This window comes from Salvelinus sp. IW2-2015, unplaced genomic scaffold (genome assembly GCF_002910315.2).
Source record: "Salvelinus sp. IW2-2015 unplaced genomic scaffold, ASM291031v2 Un_scaffold1784, whole genome shotgun sequence".
Classification (NCBI taxonomy): Eukaryota; Metazoa; Chordata; class Actinopteri; order Salmoniformes; family Salmonidae; genus Salvelinus; species Salvelinus sp. IW2-2015.
In genome coordinates, this window is record NW_019943159.1 from 131,866 (window position 1) to 142,958 (window position 11,093).

The following is an 11,093-nucleotide window of genomic DNA, read 5'->3' on the forward strand; positions in this document are numbered from 1 at the left end:
TATTCCCATACTTCAGTGAGGAGGAACGTTTTTAGCCACATACTTCAGAAGAGGAACGTTTTAGTTCCATACTTCAGTGAGGAGAAACGTTTTAGTTCCATACTTCATAAGGAGGAACATTTTAGTTCCATACTTCAGTAAGGAGGAACGTTTAGTTCCATACTTCAGTGGAGGAATGTTTTAGTTCCATACTTCAGTAAGGAGAACGTTTAGCTCCATACTTCAGTAAGGAGGAACGTTTTATTCCATACTTCAGTGAGGAGGAACTTTTTAGTTCCATATTTCAGTGAGAGAACGTTTTAGTTCCATACTTCATAAGGAGGAACGTTTTATTCCATACTTCAGTAAGGAGGAACGTTTTAGTTCCATACTTCAGTAAGGAGGAACGTTTAGTCAACTTCAGAAAACGTTTATTCCATACTTCAGTAAGGAGGAACGTTTTTTCCATACTTCAGTAAGAGGAACGTTTTAGTCCAAACTTCAGAAGGAGGAACGTTTTAGTTCCATACTTCAGTAAGAGGAACGTTTTAGTTCCATACTTCAGTAAGGAGGAACGTTTAGTTCCATACTTCAGTAAGAGGAACGTTTTAGTTCCATACTTCAGTAAGGAGGAACGTTTTAGTTCCATACTTCAGTAAGAGGGAACGTTTTAGTTCCATACTTCAGTAAGGAGAACTTTTAGTCCATACTTCAAAGGAGAACGTTTTAGTTCCATACTTTCAGTAAGGAGGAACGTTTTAGTCCATACTTCAGAAGGAGGAACGTTTAGCTTCAACTCTAGAGAATTTATTCCATACTTCAGTAAGGAGGAACGTTTTAGTTCCATACTTCAGTAAGGAAGGAACGTATTTAGCTCCAAACTTCAGTAAGGAGAACGTTTTAGTTCCATACTTCAGAAGGAGAACGTTTTAGTCCATACTTCAGTAAGGAGGAACGTTTAGCTCCAACTTCAGAAAAGGAACGTTTTAGTCCATACTTCAGTAAGGAGGAACTTTTAGCTCCATACTTCAGTAAGGAGGAACGTTTTAGCTCCATACTTCAGTAAGGAGAACGTTTTAGCTCCATACTTCAGTAAGGAGGAACGTTTTAGCTCCATACTTCAGTAAGAGGAACGTTTTAGCCCAAACTTCAGAAAGGAGGAACGTTAGTCTCCATACTCAGTAAGGAGGAACGTTTTATCTCAAACTTCAGAAAGGAGGAACGTTTTAGTCCATACTTCAGTAAGGAGGAACGTTTTAGCTCCAAACTTCAGAAAAGAGGAACGTTTTAGTCCATACTTCAGTAAGGAGGAACGTTTAGCTCCATACTTCAGAAGGAGGAACGTTTTAGCTCCATACTTCATCATAAGGAGGAACGTTTTAGCTCCATACTTCAGTATGCTCTAACCACTCAGTTTAATACACCTCCCTGGTCAACAGCAGGAGCTATGCACCACCGCATGCTGCTACCATAGCAACAAAACCAGATAGTGGTTGGTTTAAGGAGCCTGGCCTAACCAAGCTTAGCCTTGGGTTAAAGACAATGTCCCAGCTATTCAGGAAGAACGTCCCATAGAGAAAGAACACTTCCTCGTACTAACTCAGCACCTAACAGGACAGAACACACATTAGATTATGCGAGGAAGCACACATGCACGGCAGGCAAATCAACTCCAAACCGGAGTCACGTTGATCCTCTCAACTATATTAAGACGTCCGCCTCACAAATCAGATTTCAGTCAGCCGATACTTCCTCCCTTTTCTTTGAAAGAAGAGAGAACCAACTCCACATCAAACAGGGACCTTCAAATAGCTGCTATTAATTGCCTGTGCTGATAGAGCTAACGTTTCTCCACTACTATACCTGAATCAATACCCCCATCTTCTCTTCATTACAGCAGTCTACTCTCTATGTAAGCCCTGTGATGGCCAATTACAACCAATGAGTCACATTATGTCACCATTTTACTCTGCTTTATGGGACAATAAAACATATCTTTAAAAAAAATTATTACCACGAAAATRACATCCTGTAAATCAGGGAACATGACATCAGTCAGAACATCATTGATTCTGGTATATAATTCAGATAACCCATGTATAGATTCAGTACATTAGAAARAAGACCATCTCCATGTTAGCTGGGGTCAAGGATGATCATACATGAAGTCGATTTAACATTATTCTTCTGAGAAAACTTTAGTCTTGCTTTGGTCTAACCTAGCTCTCCTCTGCGTGTCTTTATTGTCAGAACAACAGAGAGGAACTGCCGTGTATAAATCTAATGCATGCTAAGCAGAGTTTCTCTCCTCGCAGCTGAACGGACAGTTTTATGTTTCTCTCCGGTCCCAGCGTTTACAGCGGGGAGATGTACGATGGGCTATCTGGAACTTTTAATGAACTGCCTGTGAATATGGGGAATGGTAAATTGTTCTGTCAGCTTGGGAAATTGAGTTTTGATGTTTGAGGCACAACACAGGCCTTCCACAATGGAATTTCTATTATCCAATGAGGAGAGACAAATAGAGAAAATGGAGGGGATAGGTAGGACAAACAGAGTGCTTCTCTCTCTCTCTCTCTCTCTCTCCCGCCACCGACCCTTATGCTCCTGAAAACACAATGATTAACATGGAGCAGGGGAATGGTTTACACACCCGTCTCAAACAGATTTATCTGAAATCCTGTCCCTATAGGAACTAATAGGACAAATAAAAAGTCAGATTAAGGCCCTGCTGGCTGGATTAGCCCCAGATTGGGAATATTCCATTAAAAAGGTAGTGGGACTGCACCACCCCACCATCAGGTCATTTACAGTATGGGGAGATAATCATGTTTTAATCCATCACACCTGCTGAACACCCTCAGGAGACAAGATGATGTATGAGACAATGAGACTAATATTATTCACATTGATTAGATATGCTTCCGTCCCCAATGATGAATAGATACATGTAGTGCCTTTCCCATCTCAACACTAAGGGAGAACAATCCCTTCAGCTGTCTCCTGGGAACCTGCATCATCAACTCTAAACCTTCACCTCAGGATGAGTCTCCAATGCCGCCCTGCTCCTTATATAGCGCAATATCAGTTGACCTATTCAAAAGTAGTGCACTATATAGGGAAGTGTGTCATTTGGGATGCACCCTCAGTGCCTGGGAACAACACTACCCCCTCTCTGTAGCTCCATGCTTCTCAGTTGCCCTGTGATAATAGTAGGTAATAGTAATACCATGTCATAATATGTCATAACAGCTGACATTACTTGTCATASCCTGTCATAATATGGTCATAACACTGTCATGATCCATATATTTACACCTGTTGTGACATATATTGTGTTATTTTATGGCTGGTTATGACACGTACATAAGAGTGCAAAACCCACATTTATTCAAATGATTTATTTCTCTGTCAAGAAGATTCCTTTCGTTTGAAAGTTGGTTACACGTCCCTGGTGTAATAGAATGTGTGGGTTTATGTAGGCGTCATAACCAGCCATTAAATAACACAATATATGTCACAACAGGTGTATATATATGGGTCATGACAGTGTTATGACCATACTTTAACATGTAACCTGTTATGACAAGTTATGTCAGCTGTTATGACATGGTTAGGACTGTGTCATAACATGTTATTACACACGGTGTCAAGTAAAGTGTTACCTAATACCGTTATGTATCATGCTGCGTCTTCGGTAACAGCAGTAGCTAAGTGAATCTGATATGGTGAAGAAGGCTACATTTACCATGTAAATATCTGTGAGAAAGAGATATTGTCCATTCGTGTCTAGTGACAGCCAAGCAACTTCTCAGGGGGTTGATACCATCAACAAAAAGCACACGTCTTAAAATGTTGTTTTGTAGCTTAGTGAGGCACTATTCAAAGATCTTAAAACCCACACAGACATACACTCCTCCACACACAGACACACACACACCACACACACAGATATACACTCCTACACACACACCACACACCACACACACACACACACCACACAACACACACCACACACACAACACACCACACCACACACACACACACACACACACACACAGATATACACTCCTCCACACACACACACACACACACACACACACCACACACACACACACACACACACACACACACACACACACACAACACACACACACACACACACACACACCACACACACACACACACGACACACACACACACACGCACAGAGATATACACTCCTAACACACACACCACGCACCACCACCACGCACGCACCACGCACGCACGCACGCACGCACGCACGCACGCACGACGCACGCACGCACGCACGCACACACACACACACACACACACACACACACACACACACACACACACACACACACACACACACACACACACACACAGTCATGCTACCAGACTCTTGTTATGATTAGATACTGCACAATTTAAACACTTGCCCCCAATCCCTCCTTCCCTGATAAAGTGTAAATATTGACTATAAATTGTGCCCTCCTCTATTATACTTACAGTATACTAAAATGTTTATTCTATTCTACTGAGCCATTTACTTTATGTTCCTGTTTTTATCTGTATTATTTCTTATTCGTTGTATTGTAGAGAAGGAACCGCAAGTAATCATTAGTTGGACGGGTTATACCATGTGTATCCTGTACATACCACTATAAAACTGGAACTTGAAATTATGTGAACCACACTCCCATTTTCTGAAGAATTGCTTATGGCCCTAAAAGCACGGAAATAGTGTCCACTGCTTGTATACTTTCCAATTTGGGAACTTTTGGCATACTAACTATATCCATACTATGACAAATAAGCATATTACATACTCAATTTACGTCACAAATAGTACAGTGAGTGCGGCTAGCATGAGTGTTCGAACACAGCTTTAGGGTAAAACTCCATTCCACAGCTGAGTAAGATTCTATCCATCTCTTTAGCTGGCGGCTGTTTCTGAGAGAATAGCCATCACTCAGCTCTCCTCCTAGAGAGGGAAGAGAGAGGGGGGAGAGGTGAGAGAGGAGCGAGAGGAAGAAAAGGAGGGGAGGAACGAGGAGAGAAAAAGAGAAAGCTCCCCAAAGCATGAGGCCCATTGACTCCTTCAACAGGAGGAGTGGAGTTTTAAAAGAGGAGATAAAGAAGAAATCTTCAAACCAATTAATTTCCCCACCTCTCCTCATCACTCTTCCCTTCCCTATGTGTGTGTTGGTGTGTGTGTGTGTGTGGTGGTGTGTTGTGTGTGGTGTTGTGGTGTGTGTGTGTGTGTGTGTGTGTGTGTGGGTGCAGGTGCGGTGAGAGGGAGCTGTGTGCAAAGCAGTTTGGAGACTGGCTCTGAATCCCAGACTCATTCAGAACCTGTCTTCTGTCTGTCTCTGTCTGTCTGTTGTCTGTCTGTCTGTCTGTCTGTCTGTCTGTCTGCTGTCTGTCTGTCGCTGCTGCACGCTGTTCAGATGCTAAAACCAGTCAAATTTGATCTGCCTTCTATATACAGCAGAGACAGGACAACACACACACCAGGCTGTCTCTGGGACAGTAGAGCTCATATTGGTCTTTATTTTGACACTGTCAAGCTGAGCCAAAATGAGATGGTTGAACTAGGCCTATGGGGTGAGAGCTCATCTGACTCACCCAGGAATGAGGCCATTGCCAGAAACAGCCTGAGGAGAGTAGACAGACAGGACAGCTGAGTAGCATGAGAACGAGAAGAGGCCATGACCAGGGAACAGCCTGAGGAGAGTAGGCCATGCCAGGGAACACCTGAGGAGAGATAGAACATGACCAGAACAGCCTGAGGAGAGTAGCCCCATGACCAGGGAACACTGAGGAGAGTAGGACATGACCAGGGAACAGCCTGAGGAGAGTAGCCAGGCAGGAACAGCCTGAGGAGAGTAGGACCATGGCCACGGAACAGCCTGAGGAGAGTAGGCCATGCCAGGAAACAGCCTGAGGAGTAGGCCATGACCAGGGACAGCCTGGAGAGTAGCCATGACCAGGAACAGCCTGAGGAGAGTAGCCATGCCAGGAACAGCCTGAGAGAGTGCCATGACAGGGAACAGCCTGAGAGAGTAGACATGACCAGGAACAGCCTGAGAGAGTAGCCATGACCAGGAACATGGAGATCCCTACTTCCATTTATCACCCTAACATGCATGACATCTGGATGACATAGGTAAACGTACCAGTGGGCCATCCATGCTCATCTATAATACACAGCCTTGAGTTAATAATCATAGGACCAGCTGCAATGGAAGTCACCCATATGTAATAATATTCATAATATTATGACCCCCCCCAAAAAACTCCAATGCGACAATGAGTTTTCTTCTAGCACCACTGTTAGCAGATTATGAGGGAATGTGAGTTACAGTGTTACACTGCTGGGAGTTGGGAGAGAGGTGTAGAGACATGGTGAGGTCCTCTGGGCAGCTAGCTGCAGTATGAAAGGAAGAAAGGAGACAGTAACTAATTGGAGACAGCGTGCTGATGGTCGTCTGCTCCAGCAGAGCTACTAGGCTCAGAGGTCCGCTCCCTCTCCCAGACTCCCGCTAAACACACTGGCATAACTACTGCTGCGACCCAGGGAAAGACACAACCTAACCCCACAGCAGAGATCAATGCAAGTGCAGTGACATCACCATGTGATTGTCCTGGAGAGCTACCGTCCTGTAGGTTTTCTGTCCAACCCTGTTCCTGGAGAGCTACCGTCCTGCAGGTTTTCTGTCCAACCCTGTTCCTGGAGAGCTACCGTCCTGCAGTTTTCACCAGAGCCTAATCTACACCACCTGATTGTAATAATTAGAGCCAGGTTAGTTACAACTGGGGTTGGACAGAAAACCTGCAGGACGGTAGTCTCCAGGAACAGGTGACAAACCTGAAGACGGATAGCTCTCCAGAACAGGTTGGACAGAAAACCGGCAGGCGGTAGCTCTCAGAACAGGGTTGGAAGAAAACCTGCAGGACGGTAGCTCTCCAGGAACAGGGTTGGAGCAGAAAACCTGCAGGACGGTAGCTCTCCAGGAACAGGGTTGGAGAGAAAACCTGCAGGGCGGTAGCTCTCCAGGAACAGGGTGGACAGAAAACCTGCAGGACGGTAGCTCTCCAGGAACAGGGTTGGAGAGAAAACCTGCAGGACGGTAGCTCTCCAGGAACAGGGTTGACAGAAAACCTGCAGGACGGTAGTCTCCAGGAAACAGGGTTGGAGAGAAAACCTGCAGGCGTAGCTCTCCAGGACAGGGTTGGAGAGAAAACCTGCAGGACGGTAGCTCTCCAGAACAGGGTTGGACAGAACACCTGCAGGCGCGTAGCTCTCCAGGTTGGAGAAGCCCTGTTCTAGACCAATAAGAAAGAGGGTTCCAAACCTCTTTGCCAATAACAGCTAATTTTCAGTTTTTACCACCCCACTCAACACTCCCAGAGAATACTATCACAATTCTTGCTTGAGAAATTGCACCTTACTAAAAAGCTATTTTACTTTATTTTTGACAATTTTAATTGAAAACAATCACAGTAAGTACTCAATTGTTACCCAGAAATGATTTGATTTTGAAATAAAAATGGCTGCATGCACTTTAAGGGTGTTGGCCACCACAAGCTCCAGAACATTCAATACACCTTGGCATAATGTCTGGAACCAGTACCAGTGTACCAGTGTACCAGAGTACAGCGTACCAGCGAAGGTATCATGTACAAGTGTACCAGCGTACCAGCGTACCATATACAAGTACAAGTTCTGGAACGCTACTGGAGGATCCACACCATCTCCACCAGAAATTCCATCATTTGGTGTTTTGTTGATGGTGGCGGAAAACATTGTCTCCTATTATGTTCAATTGGGTTGACATCTGTGACTGACACACACACACACACACACACACACACACACACACACACACACACACACACACACACACACACACACACACACACACCACCACACACACACACACACACACACACACACACACACACACACACACACACCACACCCTTTAAAACCCTATCCCCTTTGAGACCCTCTTTCAAAGTCACTGAGATCTCTCTTCTACATGTAGAAAATAATGACAACGGCATTTCTATACTGACCCTAAGAGATGGATGTTTTAATTGCTTAATTAACTCAAACCACCACCTGTTTGGAAGCACCTCCGTTTCAACTGTATCTTTGTATTTCCCTCATTTTACTCAAGGTCAGCATTTGGCATTACCTGTATGTAATATTGGTTAGCAAAAGTTGAATGTTGATACTATTAAGGAGGTGGTAAAATAGCATCCCAGTATAGAAGAGACTATGTAAAGACAGAGAGACTATGTAAAGTACCAGTTACATAGAGAGAGAGATGCTAAAGTACAGTACAGTAGAAGAACTATGTAAATACAGTACAGTAAGAGACTATGTAAAGTACGTACAGTAGAGAGAACTATGTAAAGTACGTAGAGAGAGACTATGTAAAGTACAGTTACAGTAGAGAAGACTATGTAAAGTACAAAGGACTATGTAAATACAGAGAGACTACTGTAAAGACAGATAAGAGAGACTTATTAAATACAGAGAACGATGTAACAGAACAGACAGATAGAGAGAGAGAACTATTAAATACAGCGTAAAAGATAAGACTATGTACATACAGAAGACTATGTAAAGTACAGACAGCTTAGAGAAGAGACTATGTAAAGTTACCTACAGTAAGAGAGACTATGTAAGAGTACATACAGTTAGAGAGACTATGTAAGTACAGTAGAGAGGACTTATGTAAGACAGAGAGGGACTATGTAAAAGTACAAAGAGACTACGCTAAAGACATAAGACTACTGTAAAGACAATAGAGACGAGACTATGTAAATACGAGAGACATGTTAAAATACAGCTACAGTAGAGAAGAGACTATGTAAGTACAGAGAGGACTATGAAAGTCAGTTACAGTAGAAGAACTATTAAAGACATACAGTAAGATAACTATGTAAAGTTTATACAGAGAACTATGTAAAGTACAGTACAGTAGCAGAGGCGAATAGTAATAGTATAGATAGCATGTTAAGAGACGAGATACATGTAGAGTACAGGACTAGATGCTATAGAAGTTAGTACATATGAGGACCTATGTAAGTACAGTACAGTAGAGAGAAGACTATGTAAAGGAGGACTAGGAAAGTAAGTATTCATAGACGTAGAGACTAAGAGGAGACTATGTAACGTAAGAGAGGACTATGTAAAGTAACAGTACAAGGTGAGAAAGCTAATGTAAAGTACAGAGGAGACTATGTAAAGTACAGCTTCAGTAGAAGTTAGACTATGTAACATACGAGAGAATACTGAGACGACAGTAGGAAGACTAGTATTGCAAGACTAGTGTAAGAAGTTAAGTCGGGAACTATGCTAAATTACAATACAGTAGGAGGAGAACTAGCTAAAGTAACAGAGAGACTATTTAAAGTACAGTACAGTAGAGAGAGACTATGTAAAAGTACAGTACAGTAGAGAGAGACTATGTTAAAGTGCAACAAGTAGAGAGAAGCTATGTAAAAAAGTTACATGAGAGAGAGACTATGTAAGTACAGAGGAGACTATGTAAAGTACAGACAGAGACTATGTAAAGTGCAAGTACAGAGAGAAGACTACTGTATACAGGAGAGGATCTATGTATAAGTACAGAGGGAGACTATGCAAGTAATTAGCAGTAGCAGATGAAGAGACGTATGTAAAAGTACAGAGAGACTATGTAAGTACAGTACAGTAGAGAGAGTCTATGTAAAGTACAGAGAGACTAGTGATAAGTACAGTACAGAGAAAGGACTAAAGCGCAATGAATTCCACCACACATTCTGAGGAAAGGCAGTGTTCTACCACACATTCTGAGGAAAATGCATTGCTTCCAACCCACACATTCTGAGAAAGGGCATATGTTCTAGCCACACCATTCGGAGAAAGGCATTGTTCGTACCACACATTCTGGAGAAAGCGATTGTTCACCACACATTCTGAGAAAGCATTGTTCTAACCACACACTTCTGAGGAAAGGCATTGTTCCACCACACATTCTGAGGAAAGCATTGTTCTACCACACATTGTCCTTTTTCTACCTCTCCTTTTTAATTCTAGTTTCCATTTTCTCTATCTGTCAGACGTGGAAGTTGGTTGTACAGTTGTCTCAAATAAAACTGTGAAGGACCTTTGTGTTAATCTGGACCCTGATCTCTCTTTTGACCAACATATTGTAACGACCCTGGGTTTATAAGAGCGGAAATCGACTCTTCTGCTCGAGCATGCTTCTGCGGCCCAGTCGATAGCGCGCCGGACCTCGGGCTGGAAGGTCGAGGGTTCGAGACCTGCTCCCTGCTGTTCCATTACAATATCAAGAATATTTCAAGGGCAGCTTTTTCCATTTTAGTAACATTGCAAAAATCTGAATCTGTTTGTCCAAAAATGATGCAGAAAAGCTAATCCATGATTTTGCCACTTCTAGATTAGACTACTGCAATACTTTAGTCTCCGGCTACCCGGATAAAGCACTAAATAAACTTCAGTTAGTGCTAAATACGGCTGCTAGAATCTTGACTAGAACCAAAACATTTGATCATATTACTCCAGTGGTAGCCTCTCTGTCTTCCTGTTAAGGCTAGAGCTGATTTCAAGGTTTTACTGCTAACCTACAAAGCATTACATGGGCTTGCTCCTACCTATTTCTCCAATTTGGTCCTGCCGTACATATCTACACGTACGCTGCGGTCATAAGACGCAGGACTTACTCTCCCTAGAATTTCTAAGCAAACAGCTGGAGCTCCATTTTTATGCAATAGTCTGCCTATCCATGTGAGAGACGCAGACTCAGTCTTCAGTCTTTACTGAAGGCTCATCTCTTCAGAAGGTCCTATGATTGAGTGTAGTCTGGCCCAGTGTTGCGAAGGCAAACGGCAAGACACTGGAGTGARGAACCGCCCCTGCTGTCTTTACCTGGCCGGCTCCCCTCTCTCCACTGGGATTCTCTGATTCTTACCCTATTACAGGGACTGAGTCACTGGTGCTCTTCCATGCCGTCCCAAGGCGTCATGTCTTGCCAGGCTTTGAGTCACTGGCGTGATCTTCCTGTCCGGTTTTGCACCCCCTAGGGCTC

At 43.3% G+C, this 11,093-nt stretch overlaps 1 pseudogene; it reads right to left on the reverse strand.

Annotated features, from left to right (window-relative positions):
• The window catches only part of LOC112071956 (plexin-A1-like), a 152,655-nt pseudogene that overhangs the window by 126,395 nt on the left and 15,167 nt on the right, over nucleotides 1-11,093 (reverse strand).